We start from the raw sequence: 17,076 nt of genomic DNA, 5'->3' as shown, positions 1-17,076 counted from the left end.
TGAATATAAATTACACACATGTATACTATTGTGGCTATATTATAGTCATCATCATCATCAAGACTGCATTTTAAAGTGCAATATGAATGTGCAGAAAGTGTCTGTATGGAAAAGGTCATATATGTACCGGATTCTGTATTGACTTAACAGTTTGTCTAATCGTCAATAAAATTCAATGTTGTGTGTTTTGTGTCTTTTATAAAATAAAAAATCAAATTACATTGCGTTTTTGGTCAATTCAAAGTCATGTGCATTAAACTTGCATTTTTTCTTTCTATCTCTCTCGTAAAACATTGAAAAAAAGTATATAATATTATACAATCCAGTCGCAGTGTCAAGTTTGCCGTGAGGTGCATGCTATGTCTATTTATTATTACTTAGCTGTAAGTGCTTAGGTATTAATATTATGGTAATCAAGACACAAATGCTATAGAGCAAAGAGACTAAAAGAGAGAAAAAAATAAGCATTGCAATTTCAAATAGACGACGAGTCTGTCTTAATTAGCCAATTAGGAAATCGACTTAGTATAGCAATTAATTCATGTATGTGCGATGATTACTAGCTATTATTGTCCTCATCGCGAAAAAAACATTCAATTATTATATAATACTTTTTATCTTAATAATAAATGACTGTCATAATGTTCAATTTATCAAAATAAAATTATTATTTTGTGCCTTTCAATGGCACCTGCTACTTACAATGTACCTAGGATATTCGACTGATTAATGGATGGGATAATTCTTTTTCGAATTGGGAGGAGGAGTTGGATGGAAAATTTGAACTGTGGGATATCTAATTTGAAATTGGTGTAAGGAATACTCAGGAGTGTGGGGCTATGGGAGTTGAAAACAGACCGGCTTTCGAAATTGTAGATTCTTAAGACAAATCTACATTCAAGCAGTAGCTGTTGCTTACAAATATAGCTTTTATATGAAACCGTCAACTAAATGTCTCAAGCACTAGAACTAACATAGAACATACTTAGTATGTATACATTCATTTTTCTATGATTTTCAATGACAAATAATCACGCGTAAAAGAATCTTAATTAAGAATTAAGCCACATGTATCTAAATCTGTGCTATTTCTAGAATCAAATGCTCACTTAATTGCCCATAAGGAGACATAAATTCATCATATGAAAACAGCCATTGACCATGAAAGCTTTTACATTATTTAGAACTGACTGTGCTGTTACTTTACATTGCATTGGCTGTGCAATTTTGTTGTTGTTATGTAATTTATGTGCGAATCGACATGGAGAGCTTTCTGTTCTTCTCAAAGAAAATTGAATTGGCTCCGAGAAATAGCAGCAAACCGATGCAAGCGGCGGCGGCGGTAAAGCTTAATTCAAGTATATGTATGAATATAAAAAAAAAAACTTTTTTCAATGCCAAATGCATTTGTTAAAAGATTGCTGCTAATTTACTGTGCATTTTTGTTGATTCGTCATTGATGCAAGTAAAGTACTTTATAAATTAGAAGGAAAAATATAAATTTGTTGCCATGAGGAATAAAAAAAAATATTGCTTGAAGAATAGATTTTATGATTTATTATGAAGTTAATGATGGTGACGGAGGGATTTTTAAATAATTGAAGATTGAAGGACAATTAGGAAGACTTTCAAGGTTTTTTAACTGTACTAGTTTATTGGCTATTTTTCTGCAATTTTCTACAATTTACTTCTTGAAGCTATTAGATGAGATGGTATCAAATTGCTTCATTTGAGTTTTATTTAAATGGAGTCGGATCACAAGCGATTGCCAACATTTAGAGGAGTTGAAGAGATCTAAAACTGAGTGACAACTAGCTTAGTATGGAAGAAAGATCTAATAATTGATTATTTAAGAAAGATTTTTGTCAGTGGCCTAAATGACTATATTCCGAATAGCAGAAATCGGTTAGTTGATCAAATAGAACCATTGGTCGACATGACTCTGAATTGGTGCCGGATTTGGTTTAAAGTCAGAATCATGTCCATCTTGTCCCAAATTTTAGATTGATAGCCATTCTATGTTTTTCGGAATATTTTAATTCATTGCTGATTCGCAGTGGTCTTTATACGTGAAAATATGTGCATTTAGAGGCTTTCGCCGATTATTTCTACCTGCATGCCAATTCTGCACCATACTTATGTACTTTTACTTATCTTACACTATGCATTCAGAGCCACTGCTCTAGCAGATTCATTTCATTTTTAAGAACAAACCCACAAATAAAATAAATCATCCAAGAATCATTGAACTTTTCAAAAAGACACCAATAAAGCAATTTAATGAAATATTCAACCTCTTTTTAACCCATGAATTCTCCAAAAATTTATATTAAAACGGGTCATACCGCAAACTCCATGAAACCAGTAAACTGATACAAAGAGAGCTATAAAAAAATTAAAATTAAAATCCCAAGGGCAAATCTACATTTCTTTGTTTGATATTCACAATAATCTCATCATTCGATGCCAAATATTTTCCCAATTATTTGCTTGAGAACTTTTTTTTTTCGGAATCATTATTCAACATTTTTTTTTTCCTCAATTACAATGCATTGGATGAAAAATTTGAAGGTCATAGATGCAATTATTATTGAAAAAGTACATCGATGCACGAACAGACATAGACACACTTATACACACACAAATATTATTATTGTTGCTCGTTTGCTGCATTTTTTCAATTCTCAGTGCAGTCTATTGTCTTTGAAACTTAATTAGATAGATAAGCGCTGTTCAGTATTCAATTAGATGCTGCCAATTGAATAAAAAAAATAAAAATATCTACAGAACCGAGCAGAGAGTAACAGAAGGAGATGTTACACAAGAGATAAGGTTTATGTATATGTAGATTTTATGTACACTGATTACAACACATATAGAACTGAATTTTTTACTATTGATTCAATTTTAATGATGTTCATGATAATGATGCTCACTCACTTACTGTATTGATGATTTTGTATGCAGTTTTTAACTTCCTTGTTTACTTTTGTGATTTTAATTATCGCTCGGTTCATTGTTTTTAGATGGAAATTATAGGTTTTAATGCTGTGCAATTTTAAAGACTTATTATCTTGTGATAAATATTTATTTTGAAAATTCGGTAGATTATGAAACCACAGTTGGGGTGTAATCAATTCATTATGTATGTAGGCGTGGGCACTCATGGATTTATTGCTGCCAAATTCATAGTCCTATTTACTTTAATTTGCTTCTTTGAACAAGTTGACTTTGGAAATGGTAGGTTGTAAGCCTGACCATCCCTAGCTTGATTGTGGGGCTGCCACCCTTCAGACAAGGTGGTTTGGAAAGGCATTTACTCTATCCTTTAATCTACTTTTCGCGACACATAGCTCGGTCGTCAGCGGTGTATTTAGCGATAACAGTGATTACCACGACTAGGTATACACTTGACATTTGGTCAGCTTTGAAGTCAGACTTCGGCTTCCCTCTTTTCTCCAAAGTTCATAGAATATTCTTTAATTCCATACTGTGTAGCATAATATTGTCATTACTTCATTTATTACTAAATGCACTACCAATTCTCAAATAAACATCAAACAAAAACTGCGCCTCTTGAAAGGATAATTAGGTATCATCTTCAATCCTTCTGTAATGTCATAACACTTATATTAGTTCTTCTTCTTCTTCTTCATCGTACAGAACGTAAACAAACAACAACATTGAGTGATAAAGATGTAGTATGAAAATCTAGAAAAATCGATAAAAAGGCATCATAACATAGACCTAACAGCCACAAAAAGAACGACAATGTGCGAGGTCAACAAACTTTTATTCTTATATTCACATTCAGAAAATGAATGAAATCATACGCCAAAAAGCATTTTTTCTGTGCTGTACAGAAATTCGTCTGCATTTTCGTGTTGTATTTCGATAAATATATTTATTTATTTATATTTTATGAGGCCCCCTTTTCTTCTGTTTGCTGTGCATGTACATTCGGAAAACAAAAATTACCATGCTTGTATTATCTTCTCCTTTTGCTTCTATGCATGTATATGTTATTTTTTTGTGCTTGTTCTATAATAACTGCTGGTGTTTGCTAAATTGATGAACAATGATTCTTAAATAATTCATTAAAAAATCATTTGATTTAATCAATAAAAATGAAAAGAAAGTGTCTTTCCTCAACTTCCGTTGGCTCTGCTTCATGCTTTATATACATCTGTGAGGGTAGAAAGTACAAGAGCCACAGAAGAGAAAAGGAAAAAAAGATTATCGATTTCTGTAAAAAAGAGTCGTAACAACATGAAATGACATGATTATCGATTGCTTTTGTTGCTGTCAACTACAAAATATACGAAAGAATAAGTGATAAAGAACCGAGATTTTTTTGGGTAAAAACCATGTGCACATTTGATGAATTGTGGTGTGAATGGTGTAATTATCTAAACGAAGATAACGAGCATACAGAGATATGCGAGAAGTTCAGTGATAAAGATAAACTTTTTTTTTTGCTTCTTCATGAAAAGTCAATGAACGACTTGTCTAACATGACTGTTTGTTTAAGAGCAGCAATATAAACATAGACATATCATTTGGTCAGTGAATGATACTTTATGGTCGTTATTTGATAATCTTCGTTTTGGACTGGAAATTTCCAGTCATGACTTCTCATTTATTGACAATTTAGTAATCTTTTAAAATATTATCATGCAAACAAAAGACCTGGATTTCTTCTTTGCATTTCTAGTCATCAAAAATGTCAAAAAAGTATTATTTTATACTCAAAAATCGACGATTTAAATTCATTTTTCAAAAAAACTACAAAGAGCTCTTTTGTACAGTCATATTCATGGTTTTTACTCCACAATCTAAAAGTATTATCATCATACCCAATTAGAGCAGAGTAACAAGCTGACTCAATGTATTATAATCAGAAGAAATCATGTGTATAGGCAATGTTTATGCTGCAAGTGTTTATAATATACATTCTTAGCCTCATCTTATCGACTTGTTCTAGAAATCTAAATAATGTGTTCTGTTGCGTTTGTTTGAAACAGTTTATTTTTTCTGAAGAAAGGAAGCATTTTTCGTACATGATACTTGAGACATTGTAGGCAAATATTTGTATTTGTCAAAAATTTAAATAGATTTGATAATGCATGAATATTGATTGATTTGTAATGTTTTTTGGGGAAATCCCGGAAAGCATGAATCAAATAAATTCTGTAATAAGTCAGACTCAAACTAGGTTCGTTGGTTATCACTCAGAGTTTATTAACGCAATGAAAATAATCACGTTTTGGGTGTCAGGATGGACATGACTACAACACCAAAAATGCACCAAAATCGTTCTGAAAAATAGAAATTAATTTTTCCTGGCTTGGTCCGGGTAGTAAGGATCGGTGGGTTGACACGCAAGCTAATGCTGCTCTTTCGTTGCCTATTTACCTCCAGTAGAATCTCTGATTATCGGATACATAATCTACTTCGATCAGCATAAAACAAAAGTTGCCTCTGTATATGTGTAGCTTCTTGGTGACATTTGGAATGCTTTTTGGGATTATTCGTCCAGCATTTAAAGATTAGAACTTAGTTGAATGACTGTTTGCTAAGTTACCATATGAACAATACTTGAAATTCCCCTTAATTCCTAGGTAACCAGAATATCTCAATTCAGAATCAAAATAATTGAAAAAATCTCACGGAAAAAATTTCTCACGTCTAAATAAATTACCAAAAACCGATCCCACACCATATGAGTACGTGTTGAAAGCCTCGCAATAACTTCTAATATAAACATAAGTCGTTTATGTTTCTACGAAATCTCTTCTCGTAACTTACTACACCCCATGAACGCAAGAGAGACTCTTACCATTCAACAATCCATAAAAAAAATTTCTATGCTTCTTATTTTGCTCTTTTATTTTATTTTCGTTCTCGGTTGACTCATAAAAAATTCATCATAGTCATTGCCGAGTAATTTCATCATCATTAGGCGAACAGATAAAAGAATTTTTCTTTATATACCTACCCCGAGTCTAAATGAATGAAGAAGAAACTTATTATAAATAGAAAATATGAGAATAAATTAGAAAACAATTACTGATATAAGAAGTAGTAAGTTGAATAAAGTATATGTAGAAAAAAGAGAGTTTTTCGTACCGATATTGATGTTGATAATGTTGGTGGTGCGCAAAAGAAAAAAAGGAGAAATATTACTGTGTATTATGTCCATAATATGTGTGTGTAAGTGTTGCGTCATCATCAAAATAAACTTAACATTCGGTTCAATATTATTGAAAAAGCAAAAGCAGAATGCTTAGATATGGAAAAGAAAAGAAAAAATCAATAAAAGCAGCAACAGCAATAATTTCATTGAACTCGATTTATCGATGTGAATTTAGGTATTTGTATTATGTTATATGCCATGTTTTGTGGATTTTTCTCTTTGACATTTATGCTCATACTCGAGGCAGAATTGATCTTGAGCATTTAATAAAAATGGCTACCAACTTTCCAAAGAATTGATTTTGCAGATTTTTCATACATTTTTATATCATGCTTGAAAAATATATTTTCGTGCGCTTTTCCCCGTCGACATCCATTTTTTTTCTCTCCTTTTCCGACTGTTTCTTCTTCTGCTTATGTTCGGGCTTTACTTACTCAAGCACTTCAACACAACACACACATGAATTGTTTTGCACAGCAAGCGTAATTGTATAATGGAAAATCGTATGAATATCATCTCTTCAGAAATTCATAGGTATTTTTTTTTTTCGAGAATGTTGCTGGTAAATTAGTGTGCATGCAACATTTATGAGAAAAAAACATGAAGTATCCATTACTTTTTATACTGCATAAATTTGATGGAATAATTTAAATATTTAGAGTAAATTGTATTTATGTAGTAAGTTAGAATGCAGCATTTTTTTAAGTATTGAAGATTTTTGTGGGATTTAAATTGAGTTTGAGACGTTCATTGCTGGAGTTGATGCAATGAAGAAATTTCGAACTCTTGATAATACGAACTCCTGAATGGATATATTGTTATTTTACTAGTTGTATGTCTAGTTCAAAGGACGACTAATGTATTCTAGATTTGATATGTCGTCCCTAGCACCAGACATACATCCAGTCAAGTATAATCAAATCCACACGAGCTTGCTTGCCCTAGCAAGTAAAGAGCATGCTTTTACGGTACAGGAATACCACTTCAGTATTTAAAAGCGGTCTCTTTGACTGTTAGGGATGTTATATCAATAGAGATACATACTAAAATTATCAGATTCTAATGTAAGTCAAAATCACGTCTTCACAAACCTGATAGTTGAATATATCCAGATGTGAAACATTCAGCTTTAGAATTCAAAGCCAGGTAGATATGACAAATTAGTCTCAATATGGCTCTTAGTCCCAGATTCTGAGCAAGTGGTTCGGGTCTCTTTATAAACTGAAAGTCTAAAGGCTGTCGTACAATAGAATATTAATCGCAGTGCCTCCAGCTTATTAAGATGATCCATAAAACATTGGAAAAGCCCCTGATTCCTCTCTGCTTTGATCTTACTAGGGTTTCTGAAAGCAGTTTTTCAAAAACCGCAAAACCGCACTTTTTGATCCAAAATGCGGTTTTTTAAAAACCGCGGTTTTTGAACTTTGTATGCTTAAATCCACAAAAAGATTTTGAAGATAATTTTGCAAAAACAAGTTTTAATTTAATATTATATTGAAAGACTGGACAAATATTTGGTAAAAACAACTTGAATTTCAAAAGTTTGTGCAAGAAATTATTTTTTAAACTATTTTATCAACCAATTCGGAACTGAACCTTAATAAAATAGAGAAAAATAGAAAGTTTTAATTCTTTTATGCATAAAAATTAACTAATTTTTTCAAAAATAACATTTGTATGAAAATGAAAACCGCAAAAAACCGCAATGAAATTTCATGTAATTCTTACCATATTGAATTTCCGATTTTTTAAGATTATTCCTAAATTTGTAAGTTCAACTATCATAATAACAATATGCTAATGTTTCATGTAATTAGAATAATTCAGCAAAACGTGTAATAATAAATTCCTACCAAATTCCTTATTCCATAGTTTCATGCTTTGACATAAAACAGTCTTCTGTACATTCACCACCATTTTTGTAATACTTAAATCATTCAACAGAAGTCTTCAACTTTAAATAATTTCAATATTCTTCTTAATTAAAAAGGATTGAGAGCATAAAATAGACTATAATATGATTATTATACATAAAAATATCCTCTAGCATCAACATTATCGTTATGAAAGTCATTGAAGTTGAAAGAATAATTTCAAAAACTTTTTCATAAAGAAAAACAGAAAATTTTTTTCCCATTGAAAAGGTGAAAATCCAACTAACACAAACACATGCAAGAAGAAAAATTGGCTGCGCTAACAGCACATGAGGCATATAGCACAGCAAAGCATACAAAAAAAAATGTTTTTTCACCGAAAAAAAAAGAAGAAAATTTCTTTCGTTGCTTTTTTTTTCATTTAATGACGGATTTTGATTATTTCGAAATGCTAAAAATATAAACTGTTACCAACCAAAAAGGAGAGTGAGAGAGGAAAACGTGAGTAAGTGAGTAGGAGAGAGAGAGAGAGAAAAAAAAGTAAAAATCTTCATCACCATTCCTCGAGCATGTTGAGCAGTGAAAAACGCCGAAGAACCATCATCCACCCGACTATACATATACACATATACATTTACACAATTCGGAGCATATTTTTAATCAAATCCCGCACAATCGTCATCGTATTTTTGTGCTGCAAACAAAAAATTTTTCTTCTTCTTTGTTGCCTTTATGGTTTTATTCTGCTGCTGCTGCATAGATTTTAACATAGCTCATATAATTTAATGTTTATGATTCTTTTTATTTTATTATCGCTGTTGCTGTTACCAAATACATATCTTCATACGTCTCAAGCGTGATAATGTTTAAAGAAGAATTAAATATTCTTGATTGTCGTCATCGTTTGTCACCAATACAATTAAAGTTGCAAGCCATAAGTAAAAGAAAAAAATTTATTTCAATTCCATTTCATTTTATTTACTTTAGTTCTGTTTTCATTTTGTGTGTATTTGTGTGTGAGCATTAACCTTCGCCCTCTTTCCACGTGATATTTTCTACCCTCATATCACTTCGGCTCATTATCATTCACAGCAATAGCAACATTTGTGTATTGTTTGATTATAACAAAAGAGAAAGAGAGAGAGGAACATGAGAGATTGAGAGAAAATTTCCATGTCTAATGCCGGATTTCATATTTTTTTTTTTTATTCATCTGAGATCTTTTATGATAACAATATGCTGTAACATAACACTCACACACACAAACATCTACAGTATTATTTTTTTATCTCTAATTCTATAGAACCATGTCCATATTTTATGTATAGAACATGCAGAAGAAATCTTTAACATTAATTTAATCAACAAAGCATAAAACACCACATATACATGCACACATGATACGCCAACATACATTCTACGTTGCTTCGACAACAATATCGGAAAACAACCCCACACGGATATTCGGAATATTTCGTGATTCTTCTGTGCTGTTCCTCTCACATTAATATTTCTTTTTTTTTGCTATACTCTCAGTTCTCAATATCTCTTGCATTGCAATAAGCAACAACACATTGAAAAAATTCTTTGAGTTTTGTTGAACAAAAATGAAGTTTTTCTTCCGACATCCCTTTTTTGTGTGATTTTTAGTTACGCTTTTAATTTCCTCGATCGCAGACCGTCTGTACGAGCTGTTGAGTTATATAGTCAAGCATGGAAATTTTCTCTTTATTTCGGTAACATTGAAAGAAAAAAAATTTCCTCATTTACAACATTTTTGAGAAAATAAAAAAAAAAGTAAAATAAAAAGAAAGGAAAAAAAAATTTAAAGACGTGTGAAGAAGAAGAAACAGCAGTGAAGCGAAGAAAAACATTCTGCAATTAATTGATGATGAAAATATAAAATATATAGCCAAAATGTAAAAGAAGAAGGAAAATTTTTCCGAATAAAAGAAAAACTAGAGTGTGGATGTATATGTGTGTAAAATAAAGACATAAAGACATACATTAAATAGAGTATAGCTACAATAGTTGTTGGGTAAATGTAATGCTTTTTACGACACCAAAAAAACTCGCTCGCTCGACTCTCTCGCAACTCGACATTTGCTTTTTCTTCTTTTGTTTTTCTTTCATAAGAAGAAGGGAAATTAAGAAAAATTTCTTCAACATTCGGTCGGTGCTCTTTCACAATTTTTTTCTTCCTTCCTTCTTCTTCTTCATCATTATCATCATCGTCAGCAAAACGTATAACATATTTCGTACATTTTCCTCTCTGTTTTTCTATCACAACACGTCTCTACGTAGAGGAACAAAAATAATAATAATATGTACGAGTATGAAAATGTATTTAGGGTGGAGGACAGGTGTAACAAGCACTAGAAATGAGAAGAAAAACTTTTTTTTTGTGAGCGAGTTGAGAGCGAAAAAGATATGACGAAATAAAATAACATCAAGTGCCATCATTATGCCTCATTAGATGAAAAATTTTCACTGTAAGGCAAGATGAAGAAGAAGGAATGAACGAAGAATGAAGAGCAAATGTGAATGATGAAGATTTTTTCTCGTATAAACAATGCTGCTTGAGAAATGCCTTAATGATTTCTTTTGAGTTTATGTTTGGGGAATACGAATTAACATATTGAATTTTTATGGGTTAATTTGTTTGGGTTTTAAATTGTTGTTTTTTTAAGATATTTGGGTTAGGTTCTTATAAAATGTGTAGTTTGGAAGGTGAAAAAATTGATTCCGTGCTTGCTGAATTTCTGAATAGTGTCAAAGAGTTATGACAAGATTATAAATTCTAACATTAATGTTGAACCCCGTTGAACCGTCTGACTCAGTTCAAACAGTACCTATAAAGAAGGATTCACAAGAACAAGTACAAGTCTCAAAGTCAATGACAGTCAAAAATCAAAGAATATTTCAAAACATTAAAATATCTTTAACTGCTCATGTCAATTTAAGTCCGCACACACACACACACTTATTTACTTACCCGAATAGCACAAATCGGTTAATCGATCACAAAGCCGGTGTGACTATGACTTAGTGCCTGATTTTGCTTAAACCCGGCACCATGCTATTCGAGTTATTAGTCTTGCCATACAGATCACCCTAACAGACAATTAATTTACGCTTTTCGCGTTTAAACATACTCATGAGCATGTTCCTTGTCTGTACGGATGAATTGCAATCCATGACCTCCCATAGATGTCACTTAATGCTAATTCTATCACTGGCTATCGCTTGAACATTTCCAATCTCAAGTGCAATTGGAATTGTCCACACTCACACATTCCACATAATCCCACAGAAATTCAACTTCTATTAAAAATCTCACGAAAAGATCTTCTTATTTCCCCCAACTAAAAATGTATCGAAGAAAAAAAATTCTTGTCAAGTCTAATTAAAATACCAAAAAGAAGTTATAACATATTCATCTACAACAACAAGAATCTGAAATTGAAAAACATATCATTTACGTTCATTTCTTCCGCCAACAATCGATCTCTCCCTATTCGTGCTCACATTTTTTTTCTATATTCATATCGTCATAGTGGAAAAAGAAAATTGAGAAAAAAGAATGTTTTTCCGAGAGACTCTGTCTGACAAAACACGAAGAAAAGGTTGGGAAAAAAATAAAGAAAAATTTCTTCTGTTTTTGTGCAAAAAGCATTTTCTTAGAAATATAATTGATGCCTCATTAAATTGCAGCATGAAAGAATTAACAGAACTCTAATTCCTGGTAGATTCACAAAAAGAATTTATCGAAAAATATTATTAATACCAATGTGGGAACAAAAAAGTGTGAGACATAATTTCAAGGTAAATAACAAACAAAATAAACGAAAGATTGTAACACTGGCTTATTCTGCTTGTTATCAATAAATCGATAAGGTGTCCGTGTAAGAAGAAGTAATGGAAAAAAAGAGTTTTTTATGTGGAAGTAGTGAGATATACACAATCGCACGTCAGTTTCAATTTAACATTCAATTCAATCATAAGTGTTCTTGTATCGTCTTCAATTCTTTATGAATTATTAAATTATGGTGGATTTAGCATAAGTACTGTTGAGTCAGAAACTGCAGAACGTTGATTTGAGACATTATAGGCATAAATTTAAAATTATGAGTCATTAATTCACGTTAAGTGTTATAAATTTTACAATAAGACATAGATAATATTTAAAAGACATACAAATAAAATATATAACAAGTTAATTAAAGTTGGACTAAATTGTGAATTGGAATATTGAAATTTCATACAGCGTTATGATGGTAATGACGACGAAACTTTATACAGAATTTAAAAAACCTGAATAATTTTAAACAAAAATCTAAATGAGGAATTTGAAACCTAAATTACTGAAATGTATTCAACACCGGTGCATCATATCATAGCTGCATACATTTTAAAACCGATAATTCAAGCCCTAATTTCTAATCTTAATTAAATAATGTCTCATGTGCACAGGCACCTGACCTAAATTAAGAACATACTTAAAATTTATTGAAATTAATGTCTTTTTGGTTTGAATGGATATAATCATTTGCAAGTGTGAATATTTGAAATTTCGTGGAGTTTAAGCAGTAAAAAAAAAGACAAAAGCAGAGATCAGTTAATAAAATTATTGAAACACGTGCAGTCATGATTCCTTCTGGAAAGATAGTTTTTTAATGGGCATTTAAAATAATATTTTGTACTTTGGATATTAATTATTTTGAAGGTTGAACTTTGAGCAATTTGGCGAGTGTCAATTTAAATTAGGCTGTCAATTTGGGAGATTTCTGTATGGAAAATCATTTATTTTGAAATTCTTTGATACAATTTGTACTTATTGATAGATTAGATGCTAAGAAATTATGATGATCTATCTTTCAAGACTATTTAGGCCAAGACTCCTAAAATGATCGATGATATGACTGTCTAGACAGAGAAACATGGGCAGTGCCTAGGTCTAGATACTCAAACTTGGCTTAATCTTTATTATATTGATGTTTATAATCGATGCTAAAGATTAACACCCTTTATCAAAATTAAAAATTGATCTCAACCTAGGTTTAGACCGAATTCATGTCATAGATAAGTTTGAGTCTGAATTTTATGCAAGCTAGTCCAACAGCTTGTCAAAAACTCTGCTGATCCAGCTTTTTTCAACATTTCATCTCATTAAAAAATTCTCCATTCTTTCAAATTATTATAAAATATTAATTAACATCCAAAGTTTCAATTCAAAGCAGTAATTTAGTTCCATCAAAATTCCTCATTGCTTCCATGTATAAACCTTCAAAGCATTAACACAAAAAATGTATGTAAATTGCATGCATGTCGAAATCATTTCGAAATCGAATAAAAATTTTTGTGAAAAGCTGAAATTTTCTAAGAAAAATGTAAGAGTTCTTACAATAATTTTCCCATTCATTACGTGTTATTTGCTGTTGAAAAGGAGGAACGGAAAAGCAATGAATAAAAAGTAATGAAAAAGAAAAGAGTTTCGTGTCGAAAAAAAGAAAAGAACGAAAGAAAGAAAGAAAAAATTCTTTTTCAACATGAAACAAAAAAAAAGTTTTTTTTCATAGTAATATCAAGCAGTTAGCGGCAGCAGCAGCAGAGAAAAAAAATATTCACAGAGAGTTGAAAAATACTACAATCTAAATGAGTAAGCCAGTGTAGAAAAAGGAAAAGCACAAATACATACAAAAGTGGTGCGGAAAATCACAGAGAAAATGTTCAGTTTTCATTTGTGAAACTCTCGGCTTTCAGTCAGTCGTGTGCGGTGCGGTGTTGAGGAAAAACGTTTTGCAAGACGTTTCATTTTTTCATTCAGTGCTTGTGTGAATATATAAAAGAAGAAAAAATTTTTTACTGTTCATGTTGCATGGGGATTTTTTATTGTACACAAAATAATCTGTCAATGTAGTTGTGTTGGATATTTTTTTCTACTGCTGCTGTTGTTAAAGAGTGCGAGAGAGAGAGTGAAAAGAGAAAAAAATATGTATTTTCATAATATAAACTACGTGCAAATGATGAAATAGAAATGAAAACGTAAATGCTATATGAAGTAGTTGTTATAATAATTCCCTACGACATAAAATCTAATCAATTATTACAGAGAGAGCTGCTCTAATTCTTAATGTGACACATAGTATGACAAAATAAAGGAGTGAAGTTGAATAAAAAATAAGAGTTGAATTGTGAAAAAGTGAGACAATTTTTTGGATATAAAAAGACTTTTCGGATGTTGTAAAGGAGCAACAATAAGAAGTGTATGACTAGTGCAATTAAATACTTTTAATAAGACTAATAAAAATACTAATCAACATTATAGCTTGGAACTAAAAAAGGATATTCTACATACTAATTACAACTAACACAAATACGCACAAAAAAGTTATTGTGGATATAATATTTCTAACATTAATAGTAACACATAGTATATACCAATTAAGTGAGAGAAAGAGAGATATTTGGTTTGGAAAAATGGTAATTTTCATTCATAAACTCTTTGCATGTTTGTAATTCTAACAATTTTAATCAAATTTTATTGCTGGTTGTATGGAAAATATCCTTTTGGAAAATGCATGATTTAGTGCTGTGGATGTTGAGTTTTGACATCGTTTTAAAATATTCTGGGAATTTTCAGCTTGTTGCTTCACTCAGAATATTTCAATAATTAATAAGATGAGCTTAAGAGATGTTTAATTTTGGGAATTGCTGTCTATTTTAAGACTGTGATTTTATTGCGAAATTCTCTGAATATTTTAGTACTTGAACAACTTTGTGAACGACTCCATACTCTGATTTAGCTGAGGAACATGTCCCTTAGTTGACAAAGCCGAATGGAAAAGGCTGCGGTTGGTCGATGTTATGTCTAGTTGAAGGACGACTAGCTGAAGCTTGTTCCACTCAGAATATTGAATTAGCTTCTATCTTAAGCTACTATTGCCAGTTTCCAATTGAATTTGATAACAAGCCAAGAGCATACTCAATGATATCGCAATGTCATCTTGGTATCATGAAAGCCGGCTCTTATCAGATGGCACTTCTGATAATTGTAAATTTTAGAATTCTTTCCCTAGCAACTGCCACGATGAATTAAATGCTCTCCCTAACAACTCAAAATTAAGTTCACAATGCATTTATATTGAAATTATGGCAAACCAAAGAATTTTCAATTCTGTACTTAAACTCATGATATAAGTTACAAACGAGCCACACGCCCATGCTTCATTTCACGAACATAAATGATATTTTTCATCCAGCATTTCACGTAATCAGTAGTATTTGTGTGAGCTTAATTTTATGATTTCAAAGTTTTATGTTGCAGTCTTTACATCATCACAAAACATTAGCCTTCTCCATATACATAAAATCCCAATGAAATTTATCCTCTCAAATGAAACTTTTTTTTTGTGTTGATTATTTGCAATGCCGTAAAAACTTTTATGCACATTGGCTGTATTTATGTTTCTCTAAAAAATATTTGTGCTGAAATTTAATTGCAAATTTATGTTTTCTCATTTCTCATTCAGAAGCTTTTATGATTTACTTCAACTATTTCAATTTTGTTGAAGTGTTTTTGAACGTTGAAGTAATTTTAATTATTGAAGCGGAAGGAAGTTTAAATTTAAATTCGTATTTTCCCTATTGTCGAAAGTTAAGGCCCTTTTGTGGTTGTGCTTTAACATTTGGTTATGGAAAGGTCAATTGCTGAGATTACTTTACATTAAGTTCTTGAAGTTAAGCATTACAATTTTTAAATAATACAATTCCATCACTAAATTATTCAATAAATGGTCAACAACATTGTTATTTTCAAATTTTCCCATTTCCCAAAGGATGAATCCTGTCTCTCGTGCATACAATGATTGCTGAAATTCTCAGAATGTTTACGAGGAAAGCACTGACATAAAGTTACTTTTATTGTAGGCACGTTTCTGTCAATTTTTCTTTTCAATCATTGTGTTTCACTTTATGAAGTCCCACAAGACAAATACAATAGTATCCAAAAAAAGTTCCTACAAAAGGAACAGAAATAAAATTTTCGTGAATCACACAGATTTGTTTTTACATTTCTGTAATTATATGCCCTTTTTTGGGGGGATTCACTTTTATGGCCTTGATGAAAAATTCTGCAGAAAAATTTTAAGATAAAAATTTTATAAAGCAACTTAAGTGCTTAATGTTTCATAAGAATTATTCTTCTTGCTGTTTCATGTTTTTACCCCAAATTTGAATTATTAAAATGTGAAATAAATGATGTCTCACGTTTAGTATGGTGTGGAGGGTCTTGTGCTTTGCGACATTAAGTTGAATGATTTTTGTGAGAATCGAAAGAATTTTTTAATGGATGTAACATGTGATTGACCTCGCAGTTATGATAACTTGAGATAACATTGATAACTCTATGAAATGTTCAGAATATATCATATTTTATGTCAATAACCTACAAAATATTTGGAATTAATGGTAGCAATTCAGTTTATCAAATTATCCGTTCAATAAACTTCTCCAATATGTCACCATTGTCATTGTAATTTGATCAAAAGAAACACAAAAAGTACTTAATTTTCGATCCGTCAAACATACAAATAAGAGAATTAACAAAGAATGAATATAATATAAAATTTATGTGCGTTCATGTATTTGAAGAAATGAAAAACAACAATAATAAAGAAATGAAAGAATTACTCAAAAAAAATACTGGAGAGATAAGCAGTAACAGCAATTATGACTCTGTATAGAATTTAGCATTTCGTCACAAACCTTAAAATACCAAAAAAAAAAGAGAAATAATAAACTCGAGAGATATGAGCGTTGCCCCATTAAAAGTGCTTCGTCTCAAAAGGAAAAGAAAGAAACAAATTTTTTGTTACAAAATAACACAGAAAAAATTTTTTTATTTCAATTTCGTCTTGTGCTGTTTCTACTGATAAGCGTTTTTTATGAAACATTTCTTCACACAACACATAGGCAAGAAAACACTTGATAAAAAAAATTATTTTT

At 30.9% G+C, this 17,076-nt stretch overlaps 1 protein-coding gene across 6 annotated transcripts in view; it reads left to right on the top strand.

The window, feature by feature from the left end:
* Positions 1-17,076, top strand: part of LOC139087683 (zinc finger protein Xfin) — a 62,938-nt gene that overhangs the window by 34,729 nt on the left and 11,133 nt on the right. Inside the window, exon 1 of one of the 6 annotated variants that reach the window (XM_070636570.1) lies at positions 13,599-14,336. The exons of 4 other annotated variants lie outside the window; for them this stretch is intronic. The gene's annotated coding sequence lies outside the window, so the exon portion shown is untranslated. Of the gene's footprint in view, positions 1-13,598; positions 14,337-14,368; positions 14,554-17,076 lie in introns of those variants that run through there. One more of the 6 variants, XM_070636571.1, reaches the window with a different exon arrangement.

The sequence above is a fragment of the Chironomus tepperi genome, unplaced genomic scaffold (assembly GCF_022539635.2).
Source record: "Chironomus tepperi strain 1889 unplaced genomic scaffold, CSIRO-AGI_Ctep_v1 contig_128, whole genome shotgun sequence".
Classification (NCBI taxonomy): Eukaryota; Metazoa; Arthropoda; class Insecta; order Diptera; family Chironomidae; genus Chironomus; species Chironomus tepperi.
The sequence above is the reverse complement of the archived record's forward strand: the minus strand, read 5'-3'. Positions and strand labels throughout refer to the sequence as shown.